This window comes from Barbatula barbatula (genome assembly GCF_947034865.1).
Source record: "Barbatula barbatula genome assembly, chromosome: 22".
Classification (NCBI taxonomy): Eukaryota; Metazoa; Chordata; class Actinopteri; order Cypriniformes; family Nemacheilidae; genus Barbatula; species Barbatula barbatula.
This window is the reverse complement of record NC_136785.1, coordinates 6791581-6800537: the sequence shown is the minus strand read 5'-3', so window position 1 is coordinate 6800537 and position 8957 is coordinate 6791581. Positions and strand designations below refer to the sequence as shown.

At 34.6% G+C, this 8957-nt stretch overlaps 1 long non-coding RNA gene across 2 annotated transcripts; it reads left to right on the top strand.

Moving 5' to 3' along the window:
* Nucleotides 1-877: 877 nt before the first annotated feature.
* On the top strand, nt 878-4821 carry LOC306910959. 2 transcript variants are annotated; one of them, XR_013788220.1, is made up of 4 exons: nt 878-1058; nt 1271-1385; nt 1533-1601; nt 3192-4821. It is a non-coding gene; the product is annotated as an uncharacterized lncRNA (long non-coding RNA). The 2 variants fall into 2 exon arrangements; XR_013788221.1 differs by having other exon boundaries at nt 883-1058; nt 1297-1385.
* Nucleotides 4822-8957: the final 4136 nt, after the last annotated feature.

The window sequence follows — 8957 nt, the reverse complement described above, 5'->3', positions numbered from 1 at the left end:
CCTGGATCAAAGTTCTCAAAGAGCTTAACTTTTTGTTGTCCATGGTTCCTTCAATGATTATTATAAAATTTACAATTTCAAATTTCAGAACTTAGACAACTCCATATTTCTGAAGCATTTTATTCATACAAAACATTGTATTACGCCAGCATCAATCATAATTTGACAGATCATCTCTTGTTTACTGTGCCATGTACCAGGGCTGAGTTCATGCAAGACAATGCATGGGGCAAAGCATCCCTAACACACTTAATTATCCTACCCACAGTTCTCAGAGATTTTAATTTATCCAGTGCAGCAAGTGATAACAAAGTTCGTAATCATAATCATAAACACACGATAATCATAAAGCACAAGTAATTTTTTACTACACTCTTGTTTTTTTCAGGCTGTTAACCTAGTGACTAATGAAACCGAAGTCTCATACATTAAATTATCTCGTATGAAATTGCTTTGTCCATGTTGAAAAATAGGGTGGATGTAGTGAAGTATGGGGCCAACAGTCATACGGGAGCACCAACAGAATCTTTCCTTGTGGAATTTTCCAGATAGCCTATGTTTTACACGTGCACAGAAAAACACCAACAAATCCTAATGGTTAAACTATATATAACTATATAACTATATATATAAAACATATTGCTACTACGTATTTGCACATATATATAAAAATTGTTATTGTAACTTTTGTTGAAAAATATTTCCACAGAATAATGAAAATAATATTATTCTACTTTCAACTCCATACAACTATTTAACATTCACACGTTTATTCAGATGCATCTTGTTGTTTGTGTGCGACACAGATTCAAATTTGCCGCCAATTCCCGCCCACAACGTCGAATGTGTCATAGGTCATAACAGCTGAAAGAGCAATGATTTGGTCACATGTTTTAGACATTTGAATTGACAAACGGTTGTCAGAGACGTCTTCTCAACGGGTTTGCGCGGGTGTTTTCAATTCAATGCTTTTAGGTGAGCCATCCTCGGATATCATCGAGCTGCATTGGCATTTTGGAATAAGGAATGTAATGTTTTCTCCTGCGTTTCGAACGAAGGTAAGAGTGTTTTCAGCGCGATATAAAAAGTATGCATTTGTAACTGGTGTGAAATATTTGAATAGTTTTCCCCCTTTATTGTATAATTTTCTTGAATTTACTTGTTATACTACTGTTGTTTTCTGTTTTATAATTCAAATGGATTAATGAATCTCACACAATTTTGTTCATATTACTGTTCACAAGTAAGAGAATATAACGTTAAATTAAAGGAACTTTTCTTCGAGTCTTCGTTTAGAGTGGGAGCGTCATCGGTGAAACATCGCGGGGTTTCTCCATACAACGTGCGATCGCATGCACGTTGTTTTTCTCGAGGACGTTTCTCTGGTAAGCTGAGTTTTATTTAATGCAAGTTTTTGCTCCAGTGTGATTTAAGTGATAACAGCATTTGATCGTGTTGGTTGTGATGAAGTGTTTAATTGTAATAAGATTATGAAATTCATAATGTGCTTATAATTATATTATTACGCCCAGTGTCTACAGGAGAGCATGAGAGAGAAGCCATTGCCCCGTTGATCCACTGATGATGTGGTCTGTTAACAGGTATGTTGTTTGATAATTTAAAATTTATGAAAGAAAATAGATCTGGTTGACTGTTAATAAACATGTATTGTACATAGTGTTTTAAGAATCCATTTGAATGATTCGTGCTGTGCATGACGCACGTGGTGAGGCCTGCACATGGTGTAGGTTCTAAATGTAGTGAATACGTATGGCATTGTAATTGTTTCATTAGCATAATAAATCATTTGCATATTCTAGTCTTAAAGCGATAGTTCACCCTGAAATGAAAATTAGCCCATGATTTACTCACATTCTAAGTGTATATAACCTTTCAGACGAATACATTCATATTAACAAATGCCCTGGCTCTTCCCAGCTTTATAATGGAAGTGAATGGGTGTAAAAGTGCATCTATCCGTGATAAAAGTGAAACTCTGGATGTTTTCGTTCACTTAGATCTGTTACACACGAAAGCTATGAAAGGTAATTTTCAAAATTCTATAATAGGGGCACTTTAATATAACTCCGATTGTATTTGTCTGAAAGATGAATGTCATATACACCTAGGATTGCTTGAGGGTGAGTAAATCACAGGCTAAATGTCATTTTTGGGTGAACTACCAATGCCATACAAAATATCCATGTCTTTCGTTTCTCAGTGGAAGAAAAATAACGTTTTTTTTTAAAGGAAAACATTTCTGGACTTTTCTTCACAGAATGTAGTTTAATGGCACCCAATGTTTCTCAGTTCATATCCATGCAGTTTCAAAGGTCTTTGAAGTGCTTCAACGGGCTCAGCACGATACCAGCTGAGGACGAGGGGGTTTTCTAGCGAAACGATCGATTATTTTTATTATAAAAAAATTATATACTTTATATACAATAGTTCGGATTGAGCTCAAGACTGAAGAAGCTGGGAACTACGTCCTCATGCTTGGATGGCACCGGCATTGTACCCATATATATAAGTTCAGTTTGTAAACAGTGGTGCGGTACTTCCGCACGTGCATGCGCCGTTGAGCATGATGTCGTAGTTCCCGGCTTATTCAGTCTTGAGCTCAATCCGAACTATTGTATATAAAGTATATAATTTTTTTATAATAAAAATAATCGATCGTTTCGCTAGAAAACCCCCTCGTCCTCAGCTGGTATCGTGCTGAGCCCGTTGAAGCACTTCAAAGACCTTTGAAACTGCATGGATATGAACTGAGAAACATTGGGTGCCATTAAACTACATTCTGTGAAGAAAAGTCCAGAAATGTTTTCCTAAAAAAACGTTATTTCTCTTCCACTGAGGACAGAAAGACATGGATATCTTGGATGGCATTGGGGTGAGTAAACTTAAGAAATTCATTTTGAGGTGAACTAATCCTTTAATATCAATCATAACAGGTTGTTTCATACCCCTTTTCCACCAACAAGAACCGGGTGCTGGTTCAGACCAGCTCTGCCTTGGTGGAAAAGGGGTATCAGTGTTTACTCCATAATGAGTTTGTAAATTTAAAAGAAGCTTAAACTAATCCATTACACCTTAAAGGTGCACTATGTAAGAGTCATTCATGGATAGGGGAAGTCCTAACCCTAAATTTAAATAGTATTTTAAAATATGTCCTCCTTTTGTGATTTCAGGTTATAGATAAACCTGTGCTTGTGGATCTACATCAGATGACCATGACAACCCAGGTGTGGAAATAGGGGACTGTTTTTAATCTGAAATCTGTGTAATCTATGATGAACGATTCTTCTGACACCATATGAATGCATACGGTCGTCTGGCAGAAGCTAGATAATTTTGATTATAAAGTTATAAATATGGATGTTTTTCTTACACAAATGCATCTCTTTGCTTCAGAAGGCCTTTATTAAAGGATTAGTCTACCTCAAAATGAATTTCTTGAGTTTACTCACCCCAATGCCATCCAAGATGTCCATGTCTTTCTTTCTTCAGTGGAAGAGAAATTAAGTTTGAGGAAAACATTTCAGCATTTTTATCAACACAATGGAATTCAATCGCAATGCAGTTTCAAATGGCTGTGGACGTCAGGAATAGGGTCTTATTTAGCGAAACGATTGGTAATTTAAAAAAAAAAACAGACACACAACATGTATATACTTTTTAACCACAATTATTCGACTTGTGCTTGTGTTGCACCTCGCTGGGCATTACGTCATCACGTTGGAATCGTCACCCGTCATGTCATTTATCGGTGTACTCCGGTTTAAAAAGGCAGGGAAGTGCGACAAATTCCATCTCATTTTGTCCTCCAATTTCAAAATCGTCCGACATCTTTTTTTATTTATTTAAAAAAAATTGCGACGTTTCCAACGTGATGACATAATGCCTGGCGCGTTGCAGACCAGCACAAGACAAACATTTATATACTTTTTAACCACAATTGTTCATTTAATAAAAAAAAACTGTTTCGCTAGATACTTTATGACCCTATTTCTCAGGTGCGATCGTGCACATCCCTTGAAACTGCATTGATTTGGATTTCAACATTTTGGTTGCGTTTGAAGTCCGTTGAGTGGAGAAAAGTCCTGAAATGTTTTCCTCAAACTTAATTTCTTTTACACTTATGAAAGGCATGGATATCTTGGATGGCATTGGGGTGAGTAAATTATCAGGAAATTAATTTTGAGGTGAACTAAATCTTTAACCCCCCCAGAGCCCTGTGATTGTTTTTATGATGGATAGATGCACTTTTATGGACTTCAAAACAGAAGCACCTGTTCACTTTAGCTAACCCTTTAAAAAGTATTTTTAACTCTGGACCAAGAAAATGTTTCAGTAATTGCTTTAAAAAAACAGAAGTTCACTAATATCTGTCTGGTAATACAGGAAGGCCTTTCCTACTCTATGGGTATGCTTTTCTTTGAGAACCATGATAAAAGTAGCTTTGGTATGATTTAACTGTGAGCATCACCTTACAGTGTCAGTAAATTTGTAAAATAAATTTAGCAGATATTCATTCATTGATTCTTCTGGCTGACATGTTAGTGTCTTAAAAAAAGTTACCATCAAAATAGCAAAAAACACTCACTCACTCTCACTCACTCATACGGATAGTGAAAACACTTTATTTAGACCCATGCATAGTTCAAAATATTGTGTATTTTAATTCCTTTAAATGTTTTTATTTATCCATTAAAACATTTTATTTGACAATCACTTAATTATCATAATGTAGCTATTTTTTCATGCTCTGCTTGTATTTCTACTGTCCAATTAACATTAAACGTTTGTTTGCAATTCACTAAAATGACTGTTCTGTTTTATTGGAGGTACCCATTACATTTTTATAGATTTTGTTTTACTGGTAGAAACAACATTTCTTAGTTACTATACATTAGATTGGCTATATTTTAACACAAAATATTGTTTCATATAACGACAACTAAATACCTTAATTTACAGATTATGTATGTAGCTAATTTTAAGGTATTTTTAACGTACTATGATTATTTTTGCAATGGCCAATAATTTAAAAATATATTTATGTAATATTTTTGTCTTTGATTTTATGTACTTATTGGGGTTTTATCGATTGTTCTTAGTTCTTTTACAAAGATAAACTGTATTTTGAAATTAACAAATAAAAGCCATATATTTACAGAGATTAACCTGAAAGGTAGTTGTTTTTATTGTATTTTCACATAATTATTACGTTTTCTTACATGTCTTTTTACTTATTTTACAAAGATAAACATTATTTTGAAAGAAAATTCCTGTATAAATACAGAGAAACTTGATAAAGTAACAAATAAAAGCCATATATTTACAGAGATTAACCTGAAAGGTAGTTGTTTTTAATGTATTTTCACATAATTATTACGCTTTCTTACATGTCTTTTTACTTATTTTACAAAGATAAACATTATTTTGAAAGAAAATTCCTGTATAAATACAGAGAAACTTGATAAAGTAACAAATAAAAGCCATATATTTACAGAGATTAACCTGAAAGGTAGTTGTTTTTATTGTATTTTCACATAATTATTACGTTTTCTTACATGTCTTTTTACTTATTTTACAAAGATAAACTGTATTTTGAAAGAATATTACTGTATAAATACAGAGAAACTTGATAAAGTAACAAATAAAAGCCATATATTTACAGAGATTAACCTGAAAGGTAGTTGTTTTTAATGTATTTTCACACAATTTATCTGTTTTTCTACAGTTAAATAACAATTATTAACAGTAATACACTGTAATTAAACGAATTATGACTGTAAAATATTCTCTGTATTTTTACGGTTTTTGCATGTAATTTTGAAAAACATTCTTTTACTGTAATTTGACGGAATACCTCTGGCAACTTTGCTGCCAGAGATTTACCGTTTTTTTACGGGTTTTTTTTTTACAGTGTACAGTAAAACTCAAAGAATGACCTGATGGACCGGGGGCCAGTTCTCAGTCCTGTTTGTGTATCAATTCTAGTCAATAAAACTCACATTTGATTCATATTTCAAGGAAATACAAATTTTTACTACATACAGGTAGAATAGCTCTTGTCTTTTAAAACAGGATAAGAGGACTACAAACATTTGGAGTTGGAAGCACCAAACATGTGCGCCCCACGTTCCAACACTCTCCAAGTCCCATAAATGTCATAGCGAATACCATGCACAAAGAATCTTTTAAGCAGGCGGTAAGATATTACACCACACCGATACACGTGTTCAAACGATGGGACAAAATGACCCTGCTACAGGGATTCCTTTATTTCCTGCACAATTGATTTATTTCACATTATTAATGAACTTTGCTGCAGCTCCACTTGTCAGGGCTGCTGTGCAGAGGTCAATAACCAGAGGAAACTTGATGTTAGTAGATCCAGCTTAAGTGATTCTGTCGTGCTAACGATTCAATATATCAGGACAAATGTCAGGCGCTTTTAATATGTTGATTCACCACCTCTAATCTGCATAAGCGCTGGGCTCCGAGAGATCCACAACCCTGCCGAGCCAGGAGATTTATAATGCCTTGCAGAAGTTCCCTCTGGTTTCAGTAAATATTTGAGGTAGCAGGTAGAGGTGGCCAAACAGAGTGAAAATTTTAAGAATTTATCCTGTTGAAAGCCCATTTAGGATTAGAAGGAAAATGCTGTTTACTTGTTTACTTTGGTTTATTATGATCAGGGATAATAGCCAATCATGACTTGAATAGTGAATGCCTTTAAAACTGAACTTGAACTGAATTATCAAACAGAAAGCAGCGTTAAAATTAATTGAAATTACAAGAAAAGGAAATTGCTTTTAAAGTAGGAAAGGTAAGTTCGTTAACACTTTACAGTAAGGTTGTATTTGTTAACGCTTGTATTTATCCTTGTTAATATTGGTTAATGCAACACAATTATTCATTGTTAGTTTATTGTTAACTTGTCAAGTTTATTGTAGGTATCATTTAAAAAACAAAAATTTTCCATTTCCTAAAAAACAGCAAATTTGGACATCCAGGTTTCAGAAGTACAGCGACGATATTCAACTTTTAAATATTAAAAACTGAATTGATGTTAAAATGAACATAAAATTAGATTAAGAAAGGCAGAAGAACTATTGCTCATTGTTAGTTTATATTAGCTAATTTGTTAACTAATGTTAACAAATACAACCTTATTGTAAGGCTTTATCATAACTTTTTATTCAAGTTCAATATCAGTTTTGTTACTTCTTCTTATCAATTCAATTAAAATTTTATTTTAACATCCTGTTGGTGTGTCCAAATGAATCCAAATTTCAACTCATAAATTTAAAGAGACAAGTTTTGGATATAAATCATGGTAAAAGAAACTTGTTTTCAATACTTATAAACTATTCATATAAAGGCTGACAATGTATTGTGGCTGTATGCATTTTGTGTACTATTAATGAAGAAAAGAAAGAAAAGTCTGCAAGAACTCGTTCAGCTGATTCACCTGGTTACCGAACTACATTTCCCATGATTCTCTACAGCACAAAACAGTTAAGAAAAGAATAGCACACTGAATAGATTCCATGCACGATTGCTTCCATGTTTTGTTCAGCCAGCTCAGTTAAACGTGCCTAAGGTAACAATGCCGTTTTTCACTCAAGATGCACCTCGGATAACAATCAACAAAGTGAGTCAAATTATCCAAAAACTACTTCATACATCGATAACCAAAAATGAGGAAAAGGATTCAGACTTTCCGAAAAATATGAAAAAATATGAAAAACAAAGTAAACTTTTTCACTTACTTGAGAATTGATCATAGAGGCAGTCAACAATGCTCAGCAGTAGTGCTGTCAGTTTGCTGAAATTTGACGTTTTTTTGAAAACATATCCTTATTGCTTGGTGACAAAATGGAGAGCATTCTGAACACTTTTCAATCATCTAAATTCGCCTGATATTTGAAAACTGATTTGATGTAATGTACAGCAGTAAAAATTCTGTAACTGTAAAGTCATCCAATCAGATTAGGAAAGTGTCACTTGGCCAAACCGATCAAAGTGTGCAGAGATTTTCTTGAAGAGCCTGGGAGGCAGCCACGTTAACACTAAAGGTGACTAAACTGCAGTTTTCTGGTAGGTTGCAGAAATCAGTGCAATGGATTGGCAGGGAGAGATTTAGTTGCGCGTGGCAGAGGTCAGTGTATTGTGTATTCTGTGCAGTCAATAATAAAGTAAGGACTTATGCCTGCTGAAAGTTAATGAGCAATCACAAGGACCTTGGAAAGTCGTTTGCATCCCTACATTGGCTGTTCACTTTGGCTCTGAAAGGGCCCAGGGGATCCAGAGTCATCGGATTGCCACAGCAAGCAAGAAGGAGAAGATAGACTTGTTGGAATGATCTCGAATGGCTTTAAATGCTAAAGGATTATCCATGTCAAAAATCTGACGATATTGCTTTTTGGGAAGTTTCGTTGCACAGAACGTTCAATGCTGATCTCGGCATAACGTCCAGTACAAGACAATTTGGCAATTTTCAACAGCATATAATTAGAGAAAAGTTGTTCAGACCAATGTTGTCAATATCGTAAGCAATCAATGTAGATGACAAATGTTAAAAACAAAATGTGGTACTTAAAATCTAAAGCAGTCAACTCTGGACAAAATTACCCACAGTTCTGGGTTTTCAAGGGTCTTTGTTACCGCTCCGGGTCAGAAGAAACAATCGGCAAGGTTGGTGGAGGGTGGGTAGTCAATTGAAATATTCAGCTTGCCCTTGAAGTCAACAGCCTTCAACGTGCATGCATGAAAGATTGACTTTATCAAAGGGTATCACCTTGCCACACCACACTGGTCATGCAATCAACATCGCTGGTTTCACATCAACGGTGTGTGGATGCAATTTGGGACGTGTGTCCGTTTGCCGATCTGGTCGTCTGGGTACAGATTTCTTTGAATCTTTATTTCAACCTAGTCAGTTA